The 12,309-nt window shown below is 39.4% G+C and overlaps 1 non-coding gene across 1 annotated transcript; it reads left to right on the top strand.

Moving 5' to 3' along the window:
* The first annotated feature begins 218 nt into the window (after positions 1-218).
* On the top strand, positions 219-325 carry LOC116669072. The gene has a single exon (XR_004326460.1). It is a non-coding gene; the product is annotated as a U6 spliceosomal RNA (small nuclear RNA).
* The last annotated feature ends 11,984 nt before the right edge of the window (positions 326-12,309 follow it).

Below are 12,309 nucleotides of genomic sequence, written 5' to 3'. Positions count from 1 at the left end.
TACTGACAGACATATGTAGAATAGATAAACAAGATTATACTATATAGCACAGGGAAATATATACAAGATCTTGTGGTAGCTCACAGTGAAAAAAAAATTGACAATGAATATATATATGTTCATGTATAACTGAAAAATTGTGCTCTACACTGAAATTTGACACAACATTGTAAAATGACTATAACTCAATAAAAAATGTAAAAATATATATATTTTATGTGCTTGCTTCGGCAGCATGTATACTAAAATTGGAACGATACAGAGAAGATCAGCATGGCCTCTGCACAAGGATGACATGCAAATGTGTGAAGCGGTCCATATTTTTTGGGAGTATGAGATTTACAAATGTTAGCCACTATGTATAAAAACAGATCTTAAAAAGTTTCTGCTGTATAGCACAGGGAACTATGTTTAATATCTTGTAATAACTTTTAATGAAAAAAAATAAAAATGAATGTATGTATGTATAGGCATGACTGGGACACTGTGCCGTACACTAGAAATTGACACACTGTAACTGATGGTACTTCAATTTAAAAAAGAAAATCATTAGCTTGCTGGAGTTGTTTTAAAAATTAAAGTACCATAAACTGAATAGCTTAAAGGACAAAATAGGATTCTCTCACAGTTCTAGGGGCTGGCTGTCCAAGATAAATTTGTCAAAGGGCCATGCTCCCTCCCATCTAAAGATGTTAGAAAAGGATCTGTTCCAGGCTTCTCTCCTACCTCCTGGTAGATCCTCGGCTTGTGGGTGCATAACATCGATCTTCTCATAGTGTTCTCTCAGTGTGTTCATCTGTGCTCAAATTTCCACTTTTGAATATTAAACATAAAGTCAAGAAAATGAAGTGATACTTCAGTGTAGTTTTGATTTGCATGGGAATGGGAATTTTTAAGACTAAGGATTAAAGACTAGAAGGACACCTCCAGAGTCCTCCAGGATGGAGCATCTGAAGGATGTTTGGTGCAGAACTGGGAATAAAACCTGGGTTTCTAGACCCTTCTTCTCAAGGCCATTTTACTCCTAATCCACCTCATGTGGGTTAGTTTATACAAGTGGTGAGGACAAAGCCGGGGCCCCCACTGGGACATCCAGGGCCGAGCTCTGGTAGTCATGCTTACACTGTGACCACCTCTTCAAACAGCCTACAAGGCCTTTCCAAAGTGAGTCAGACACACAACTCTGTAAGTAACTGAATGTTGATAAGACACCAAGAATTCATGAAATTCCCAGAAAATATTTTAAGTATTTCTCAATTTATTTCTCCAAATGGAAACAACGACTCATTTAATATGGATAAATATTTTCACTAAATCTATTTCTTTTCAATTTGAAGTCTCATTTTTGTTCGTTTCCCCTCAAAAAGCACTTAGACTTTTTCTGAGAATATTCAGATTTGTTATTGAAGGTTTTTTTAATTATATGAAGCCATAAAGTAGACATATTCAGTGAAAGATCTAAAGAAAATGCTATTAACAGTATATTTAAGATTTTACATGTTTTTAAACTATTCCCAAATAACTAGACTTTTCTGATGAATTTTTGTAGTAAGATATATGAGGCTATTTGACAAATGACTTTGAGTCTTTGGGGCATAAAAATTGTCAAAAGCAATGAAATTTAGCCTCATGCCCAATCTATGTAGAATGTGATCTCCTTGCATTGCAAAAAATATTTCAGCAGCGTTATCATTAAAGTCTTAGCAAATCAATATTTTTAAGCTATACCAGACAGACTTAAGCTAAATCGATGTTGCTTTTAAAATGTTGTAAAATTTAAATCCTGCCCTTGAGGAAGTTATTTGGTCAGTTTAGGGGCAGGGGGTGGGGGGAAAACGGGACAGAGACAGAGAGACAGCAAAAACAAAGGATGTAGTCTTAAGAAAATAAAAGCAGACCACAACTATATAATTTCTAGCCTAGAGATATTTCATTTTTGTTAATAATTTATTATAACTGTTTGTGAAGGTACAGTTATTTCACAAAAAATTAATTTAAAAAAAGTTTTAAGAAATATAATGTAGCAAGAAAAATGGCAGAGTAGGTAATGACAAAAGCCTGTCCTCCACAAAAGCAATGAATAAACTGGGGGAAAAACTTGTCATAATCAACTTTTTTTTGGCCTTTTTTTCTCAATAACAGTACAGTCAGTTTAAAATCTTGTGTCAATTTCTGGTGTACAGCATAATTTTTCAGTCAATCATAAATAAAAAAGAATAAAATAATGCTATTTGCAGCAACATGGATGGACCTGAGATCTAAGTGAAGTAAGCCAGAAAGAGAACGAAAAATACCATATGATAGCACTTATATGTGGGATCTAAAAAAAAAAATGACACAAATGAACTTATTTACAAAACAGACTCACAGGCATACAAAGCAAACTTATGGTTACCAGGAGGGAAAGGGGGTGCGAAGGGTTGAATTGGGATTTTGAGATTTGCAGATACTAACATTACATATAAACAAGTTTCCGCTGTATAGCACAGAGAAATATATTCAATATCTTGCAGTAACCTATAATGGAAAAGAGTATGAAAAGGATATAATTTCATTTAAATAAATTTTATTTAAAATAGTTTAAGCTCCATAAAGCATATGAAGCTATATTTTCAAATTTCAAGAAATATGGCAAATATGTTCTTCTCTGGGCATCACTTAATATTTGACAACTTTGCCCCTTAATGCTTTTGCTATCTAAATACACTTTTTTGGTGGAGTTTTTATCCATTTGGGTGGAGTTTTAAAAATCTTTCTGTCACTATATCATCTTCAACTCATTCTTTAAAGCAGAGAATTATTCCTTTTTTGTTGCTGACAAGATATGAAATAATTCTTTGGGATACATTATATTCAAGAACCACATATTTGTTTCAATGCCCAGGAGTGAGATGCTTTTGAGAAATAGCATACTTAGTGACAGTATGTTCTACAAGTAATGTGGGTACAGCATTTGGAGCACTGCTATATGGCTACCTATATCCGTTAATCATGTTCGTGCTCACAATTTGAAACTCTCCTCGCATGACTCCTGCCTCCAGCTGTGCCTCTCCCACCATCTTTGACCAGATGGATGCTCTCAGTCTGCTACTTGCCATATAATTCTGCAACCGTATTTACTATGCATTAAAATTATTCTGAGATTCTATTTAATTCCTCCTGATTGTCCCAGGGCCAAATACAGTCTCTGAGCTTTTGTGAGCACCGAGCAAATCCTTGTGGGGAAAGAAAGGCGATAAAGAACTAGAAATGTCATTCTTTTCTAATTCTAGGTTTGACTGGCTTATCCCACTGATAGTTAATACAAGTGGGAGTATGGCAGTCCTCAGCATTCTCCAAGAGTTACACCACTAATGAGTAGGGTGGGCCACTCAAATCCAAAGTGCCTGCTGATAAGCTTTATATGCAACACAAATACTTTAGTCTGCTCTGGCTGTGACAGCAAATGATACCATAGATTGGGTGGCTTATAAACTATAGAAATTATTTCTTACAACTGTGAAGGGTAGAAGTCCAAGATTACTGTGCCAGCATGGTTGGGTTCTGGTGAGAGCCTTCTTCTTGGTTTGTTAATGGCCATCTTCTCCTTAAATCTTCACATGGTAGAGAGCAAAGAGAGTTCTTTGGGGTCTCTAATAAAGGCACAGATCCCATTCCTGAGAGTTCCACACTCATTACCCACCAAAAGCCCCCCCTCCTAACACCATTACATAGGTGGCAAGGAATTCAATATGAGAACTTTGGGGGACACAAACATTATGTCCATGACAACGACCATGTGGTGTTGGGGAGACTTTAAGACAGATAGATCTGTCTGATCGCAGAGCTGAGTGTACCTATTCAACCCTAAGTAGCTCTGGAAGGTCTGGGGTGTGGAGTCAGGAGAAGCTGAACTTCACCCAAGATTTTCCAACCAAAAATGTCACCTTCTCAAACATTATACTCACCCCACTGGGCTTGATATTTCAAATCAAGGAGTCTGACCACATCAAAGAAGGTTCTTTTCTTTCTAAAATTCTTAATATGACCCCTTATTGTACCATTTACATTAGCAGCTTCATGTGTGAAATCAGCTTAGTCATGGGTTATCCTTACTTAACTCTAAGCAGCTCATCTTTTCTCTTAAGCCTCCTTCCTCAAGTTCCCCTGAACTAGAAATCATATTACCCTCACATGTTTTAGATGCTGTATGGGTTTTAGCCTCATTTATCTGTTGTGATTCCCTCCTTTTTTTTTTTTTTCTGATAGAGTCATCCCATTAAATCCAGCCTTTCATTAGTATATACTGAGCAGCTACTACGTTCCAGAATCTATAGTGTATGTACCTCCTATGAAGAGGGACTAGGGGCTTCCTAGGGCAGTAGTAGCTTTGCAGGATGAGGCTGGTTGTGAGAGTTATTTCTTACTTGTAGACACAGGTACCCAGAAAAAGAAGGGTTTTGAAGAGTGGTAAGTACATTGCTATGAGGAAAAAGGAAGCAGGCAAAGAAGAGAGTCTGAGTAGGTTTTTGAGCCCGTTGTAAACCAGCCAGGTGGATGAGTCCAGGGGAAATAGGAGCATCAGAGTTCAATATCTCAGCCTGTGATCATTGCTTGTGGTCGCTACTCTGTAAACTGTTTCACGGCAGGGCTGCGGTATTTAAGGATCGAGAACAAGACAGATAAATGTAGACTCTTCCAGTTGGGGTTAAAAAATGAATTGCCTAAGGACAAGTACAAGTACGTATTGACAGAGGATGTTTTAAGGTATTTTTATTTTAAATTATGGAGTATTTCAAATATCGACTGACCACAAGCACAGCCTGAGCCAACAGGATTCGAGGCTGAAGAAACCTAAAATTATCCAGCCATTAAGCAGTGAGGGAAGAAATGCAACACCTAGCTCAAGAGGAGTCATGGTTTCCTGGATCTGTTTGGATCAGACACTTATGTGCATTTTGATCTCGTCCAGAGGTGCAGTAAAGCATGTTCTAAGGACAGTGGTCACAATAGTGAGGCGATCAGCACCCGAGACCTCTGAGGGATGCTTGAAGAAGCTTAGGCTGTTTAATTGGAAGGCGAGGCCCGGGGAGTGGGCCCGGGGAGGGGGTTGCTGTGATAGCTGTCTCCCAGCGATTGAAGGGCTGTCATGGGCACAAGTGGAAATGACTTGGTCTCTCGACTCCAGAGGGCTGATCAAGATCAGTGCGGAAAGTCACAGAGAGGAAGCGGATTTCAGCTCCATGTGGAGAAACTTCTAAGGGGAAGACTGACCAGCAATGGAGTGTTGGGCCTTACAAGAAATGAATGCCCTGCCCCTGGAGGGCTCAGTCACATGCCAGATACCAGATGCCACCTTCTGAGAAGGCTGATCAGTGGATTTCTGTATCTGGGAAAAATGTTGGAAAAGACAATCTTACAATTCCTTACCACCCTACAGTTTCCTTGAGACTACCTATGGATACAGAGCTGAGACGCTCTATCTCAGATAAGCCTCTCAGGTTCCATTATACAGATGAGAAGACTGAGGTGCTCAGTGATTAACAGAAAGGTCACAGTGTGTTAGCTGTGGAGGCAAAACAGAAGCCCAGATCTTCTTAAGCTCTTCTAGGTTTGTTTTGTTCCTTCTCTATCCTGGTAATTCTGCTTCTTAAAGTGATTCTGATATACAATCCAGCAAGCTTATTTTTTAAATGGTTGAACGACTTTGAAAATAAACTTATGTAGGTAAAAATTCATTTAAACACATTTCCCAGATGAATGATTAAGAAAATAGATTTCTGCTGGAAAATAATAGTTGGAAATGACTCTTGATGCCACAATCTTCAGGCTATCCTCAGTTCACATTTCTTTAACCCTCAAATAATGCTTGTGTGCCGGATACTAAGCTAGTCTTGGAGAATCAAAAATAAATAAGACACTGCTTCTTCCCAAGATGCTCATAGTCCCAAGGTGTGGGAGATGGGCAAAGAAAAATCCACGATAATGCAAAGTATGAATGCTCAACAGAGACATAAGTTTTATAGACTGCTGTGGAAGGTCATAGAAGGGAACTTCTAAATCTGTGCAGGAAAATTACAGGAAGACTGCAAAGAAGAGATGACATTTGATCTGCAAGTTGAGATACATAGAAAATAGAACAGAGGAAACAGCATGGTATGGTAAGCATGTATGAGGCCTGAGGAGTTCACTGGATCTGAAATTTCAAGTGTTTGAACAGGAAGTGGTGGAGAATGAGGCCACAGTTGAGAACCACGTTTAGGAATTTGGATTTGACCAAACAGAAATTTAAAATCTTGGAAAAGAAAATCTTAAAATTCTGACTTTCTTCCCTGTTTATATCCACATTTTAGGAGGATCACTTTGGCAGCTGGATTAAAGACAGATACTGTCTTGATATGTTGAAGAGCTCACATATCAGAGACCACTAATGCAGTCTACTATCAAAATAATTTCTTTACTGGCTTATGGAGTCTCTTTTCCCAAGTTGCTAATAATATAACATTCAAATTGTCTGGAAACACTTTAAAAAGGTAAAAGCAGAAACCCTGAAGTTTTCTGATTCTGTCTTTTTCGTTTATTTCAGGGGATGGCAAGCTGTCAAGGGTAGAGACAATGTTGTTATGCCCCCTAACAGCCAACACAGCTCCAGCTACACGAGGCCTCAGCAAATGTCTAATAAACTGACATACAGAGAACATGCACAATTTTCAAAAATCGAAGATGAAGAACAGCATTAGAGTACACCGGTCATGCTTTAACTCAAAAATAATTTGGAAAACAATTATCACTATTTTGTTCTGATTATCACTTGTAACATATTTTTAATTAATTGATCTGCCTAGTTAGATATACTGTTTGCCATCTAAACTCCTTTACCCTTCTTTGGGTAAAGTGCACATGAGTTTTGCCTACTCCCAACTTATGTAGTGTGGTTGGAGTTGAAGCCACTCCAAACCCTAGGGTAAGTCGTTATTGGCCAGAACCAATCAGCATACTGCATTCTCCTGATAAAGTGATTGGTTTAGAGATGGTTAAAACGCACGATCAGACCATATGAGCTCCTGATAACTTTCCTGGAGTTTCTGGAGAATAGATCCTCATTTACTTTGAAGCTGGAGATAGGAGGATTCAAGGCCTGGCTGGATGCAGCCAACGTCTGATCATAGGAGAACCTCCCTGAGAACTGGGTGACATAGCAGGTGTCAGAGCCTTGCACCTTTGAGACCATGGCCTGAGCCAGAGCCACCACTGGAGTTTTCATCTACATTAGCCACAAACTGTCCCTTTTGCATAAGCTAGTTTGTATTAGATTTTCTGTCACTTGCAACCCCAAAACCCTAACTGGTAGATACGATTTTAGGGAGAAAATTGATAAGCTAAATTTATCATTCACTCCATCTGCCTATTAAGAAAGTTCTCTCTGTGATTCAGCTTTTTTTTTTTTTTTCCAGTAAAACCTACCTGGATGTCATCTTTCTAGCTCTGCTTTGTGATGGTACACAGAGAGGCTCCCACTACATAATGAGATTTCTTGGGAACTTACCCTTTCTCATAGAGCAGACATTTGTGGCCTTATCTTTATGTCTTAATGGACTATGAGTTTCTAGTAAGTGAGGGAAATTTCTTGCTTATCTTTGGGTCTTCCACAGACCCTAGCTAAGAGCCTGGAATGTATCAGGTACTCAACAAATGTTTGATAAAGTAATTTGCATTCATTCTATCAATGCAAGTACAATATTCTTCTCAGTTGTAGAAAATTGAATTTTGAGTTGTTCTGACAGCACTGCTATTTTAGAAAGTCAATAGAAATAAATATGAAATTAGTGAAAACATTTCCTTCTGAATCACTCATAGCTTCTATCCCGAGTGGAACAGAAGCAGTGATGTATTATGAAAGGGAAAGTTAATATTTGTCTAAATGGTATTTTTAAGAACTAGGCAATGTTGAAGAAAGCCCTTTAGTTTTATTTTCATAGAACTGGGAAATGATGTTTTGTCAAGAGTGAAATACACATTTCAACACAGACAAACTCAAACTTCTTCAAAAATAATAGCAATTCATTGTATCTGATGCCAAAGACCAGCAAAGGACAACTATTGAATTGATTAATATAATTAACTTCCTCTTCCTTTATCACCATTTTATCTGTTCTTGGGAAAAATCACATCAATTAATAGTCCTGACTTCCCATTCTCATTATAGAAATTCAGCACCTTGCACACTGTCTGCACATTTTTGGTGCCCAAAGAATGTTTATTGAAATAAAGTAAAGGAAAAAAACCTGACATTCCTGAGTGTGTACTATGTATCAAACATTTTTTAAAAGTTTTAGTTTTTTAACTCTCTTAATTCTTATGACAACTCTTTTATTCATTAATTCATCCATTTATTCCTCATTTAACAAGTATTATCAATGGCCTATTATGTGATAAACTAATGAGTACAAGAATAAGAATGTATTCTAGGACTCGTGTATCCAAAGTCTGTTTCATTCCCTCCCTGCCTCTTAGGTAGCTGCCCCAGAGCAAGGGAAAGAATAGCAATGATCTTAAGCACAAAGGAAATCCTCATGTTGGAAGACGAAGAGGCACACTGCAAGCAGTATTGATGAGGAAGGATTGGGAAAAGGCTAGAAGCCCTGAACCCCCAGTTCTAGAATCTTTAATGTCTTGTTATGACTTCCCAGTTCTCTATGAGAAAGTTAGACTCATGATGACATATATTTGGTCTTTTAGATCTTTTAGATGCCAACTTTAAGAAATAGATAATAAATTCCCAACGTCCTTTTGTTGCTTTGACAAGTAGGAACGCTTCCAAATAATAGCAACTATATCATCTCTTGGGTGCTTATCACACACACACACACACATACACACACACACTAAACAACGCACATTTTGTTACATGGATTTAATCCTTACAGATCCCTGTATGGTTAATACTATCAGTCAACATATAGACGAGAATGTTGAGGACTTACCAGATTAAATATACATTCGAGGACATGTAACCAGTAAAAAGCCAAGCTAGGGATGTTTGTCTAGTGTCTCCTTGGCTCATATAATCCTGTGTACAGTATTAATTTGTTCCTTTTACAAGAACTATCAAGCCCTCTTTTCAAGGGTCATGTTAACCTAGCCTGTGTGAATTGGCCCAAATTCTGAATGAATGGGGTCTGAATTACTGACATTTCCTCACATAAATTTTTTCTTAAAACGGTCAGCTTGCATAATGGTGGTTTGGGCAGCTCAAAATCAGTGAAAGAATCAAATGCAATTAGCCAGCAGTCCTTTCTCCTCCACTTAGTTTTAGTAGCCTGTTCAGGCTGCCATAATAGGATATCAAAGCCTGGGGGGCTTAAACAGTAGAAATTTATTTCATCAGAGCTCTGGGGTCTAGAAGTCCAAGATCAAGGTGCCAGAGAATTTGTTTTGTGGTGAAGCTCCTCTTCCTGACTTGTAGGCTGCCTTCTTGCTCTGTCCTCACATGGCCTCTCCTCTGTGTATGCATGGAGAGAGATTCTGAGGACACCAGCCCTACTGGATTAAGGCCCAACATTTGTGACCTTACTCGGCCTTTGCTACCTCCTGATAGGCCCCATCTCAAATATATAGTCACATTGGGGGTTGGAGCTTCAACATATCAATTTGTAGAGGAAGACAAATCACTCCGTAACACCAGGCCAGCATCCTCTCCAGCGGGGAAGTCAGTTTCTAGTGGGACTTGGAGAGATCAGGAAAAAGGACAGTTTACTTCCCTCACCCAGAGTGAAATGAAGGGCCAGTGGCTTCAAGCAATGAAACCAAATCTTATGCCTAAAATTGAGGTCATTCCTGCAACAAAGTGAGCATCATTTTCCTTCTCTTTTTTCTTAATAAAGGCCTATGAAGACAAATTATATGATTTAAATAAACAAGTGAGGGCAAGGTTATAGCAGCCGATTAGATTAAAGAGATACAGGTTCAGTTAAACTTCCAACTATACAGTTTTATCCACTTCGCACCATCTCCAGCATTATCATCTTCACCCAGAATGCCCCTCCACTTCCTTCTGGGCCACTGCAATAGACTCTTGAATTGTCTTTTGTCCCCCGATGCTCTATCTCCAAACCATTTCTAAATGGAAACTGGAGTAATGTGTTTAAATACAAAATTAATCATATCTTTCCCCTGCTTGGAATCCCACAGTGGCTTCCAATTTCTCCTTTGATAAAGACTCAAATTCTTCACATCGAATTTTCCATCAAGCCCAGCATGACCTAGGATGCCTCGTCTCTCCTGGCTCCTTAGGCCCCAGAACGCTTTGCCCTTGGTCTTCAGCCCCAACCGTCTCCTGGTTCTTCAGGCCCCCTAGACCAGGCCTGGACCCTCGCTGAGAAGCTCTCATAGCCCTTCTCCATCAGGACGCTGAGTCCCGTTACTGTGACAACCTTAGCTGTGGGATTGTTTGTCTCCCACAGATGTCAGGTCTCTGGGGCCAGGGCCACTGACGACCCAGAGCCATGCTTCGGCAGTAAGCCCTCCATAAATACCTGGTGTGTGAATGACTCTGGGTGAAAGGAGATTTGGCTGCCAGGTTAGAGGACTGAGATTTTAACCTCTTGAATATAAGAAGCCATGGAAGATTTCTGAACTTGAAAGTGATGGGCATAAAAATGTTTCACCAATTTCCCCCAGAATGAATTTGAAGGAATTTAGCACCACCTCTTCCACTTAACACTCCAGATGTTTCCAGGATGAAAAGCTCTAGAAGTCAATGAATGTCAGTTTAGAAAACTGATGCTTTCTGGTGACATTCTTCAGAACCACTGCAGTCCGCACTTTCGGAGGAAGGAGGTGTAAGCTGGAGGAGAGGGGACTGCCTTAGACCACAGAAGATGCCAAATTTTAGCCTTCAGGCTGCATAGATCTTTGCGTATCAGCTGAGCCAAGGGCCATATCTCAGAAAGATTCAGCAGCAGTGAAGTTAAAAATCTGTGCAGTCTAGAATTTATTTCTAGGGCTTGTCACAATCCATAACTAGCTGGGGAGTTTGCATAAACATGTATTTACCGTCTGTCAGTATAAATGTAAAGGATGTGTGCAGGGGGGCTGGTTTGTGCCATTTATCTTGACAGTCTCCTCGGGAGCTGCAGAACATGGTGTCGCTCTCATCCACGAGAGTTGGGTTAGGGGAAAAAAAAAAAGACTGAATTCACTCCAAAATACTGTTTTATTTTCAAGGCCATCTGTGCACAGACATACCCTAGAGGCAATAAAAAGCAGCATTATTCTTCATTATTGTCCTGAAGAGTACTCTGGCTTAATAAGGGAGCCCTGATTTCATAAGTGGGAAGGAACAGCGGTTCCCTGGGTTGGTGAATTAACTTGCTTTTTGTAAATAAATGGATTTTCTCCCTGAGTAAACTTTGCTGAAGTGATTCAGTGCCTTATTTTTACTTGAACCCAATATTCTAATATCGTGGAGCTCTGAATCTGGTTACTGTTTTGGCTTTTGTATCTGAGATTAAATTTCTATCCTGCAAATTTTTAAAAATCTTATTTGGTTATACTCTGAAAAATTTGGTTAAATATATATTTTAAACTTGGGAGTCACTTTTCAAGACGAGGCAATGTCATTAGTGAGTGAACAGGTGAATTGCTGGATTGGCCTCAGGGAAGAGCTCAGAAGCTTCTGCCCCACCCCCACTCCTCTTTAAAATGAGATGATCCTGCAGGGGCTTCTGGAATGTTTTCTAAAGCACTCGAATTTCCATACCCTTTGCCAGAGGAAATCATGCATTAATGCTAGCTTTAGTTTTGGAACTGGGCAGCCAATACTTAATTTGATCTTTGCAAAGGCATTTTTCAGGTGTGAAGATTTTTGAACACTTGGGTTTGCATTTCTGACATTATAACCACAATGTCCGTTTTCTTTCTACCTGGACTGGTGAGGACCCCAGGGAACACTTCCTGCTGCGGGCCATCCACTTCTGACGGAAGTGGCTGATACAAACTCCCCATGCTTCTCTGGTTGCCTCAGGGCAGCACAGAGTGACACATAAGTGACCAGAGGACAAAGTCTGAAGTGAAGGAAGCCATCCTTGTAGTTGTGTATAGTCGAGTCAGCTATGTGGGTTGGGAAAATCTGTGGAATTAGGGCCAGGAGCCCTAAGTTCATACCCAACTCAATGTGAGATCTCTGGGAGGTCATGTAATTTCACCAAACCTCAATTTTCTCACCAGTAGAATGGATCCAATCCTCCATACAAACTTGGTCTCCAGGGTCCGGTGAATGATGGATAGGAAAGCACTTAACAAATGACCAAGCTTCAGTAAGACTGCTCA

Source organism: Camelus ferus, chromosome 15 (genome assembly GCF_009834535.1).
Source record: "Camelus ferus isolate YT-003-E chromosome 15, BCGSAC_Cfer_1.0, whole genome shotgun sequence".
Lineage (NCBI taxonomy): Eukaryota > Metazoa > Chordata > Mammalia > Artiodactyla > Camelidae > Camelus > Camelus ferus.
The sequence above is the reverse complement of the archived record's forward strand: the minus strand, read 5'-3'. Positions and strand labels throughout refer to the sequence as shown.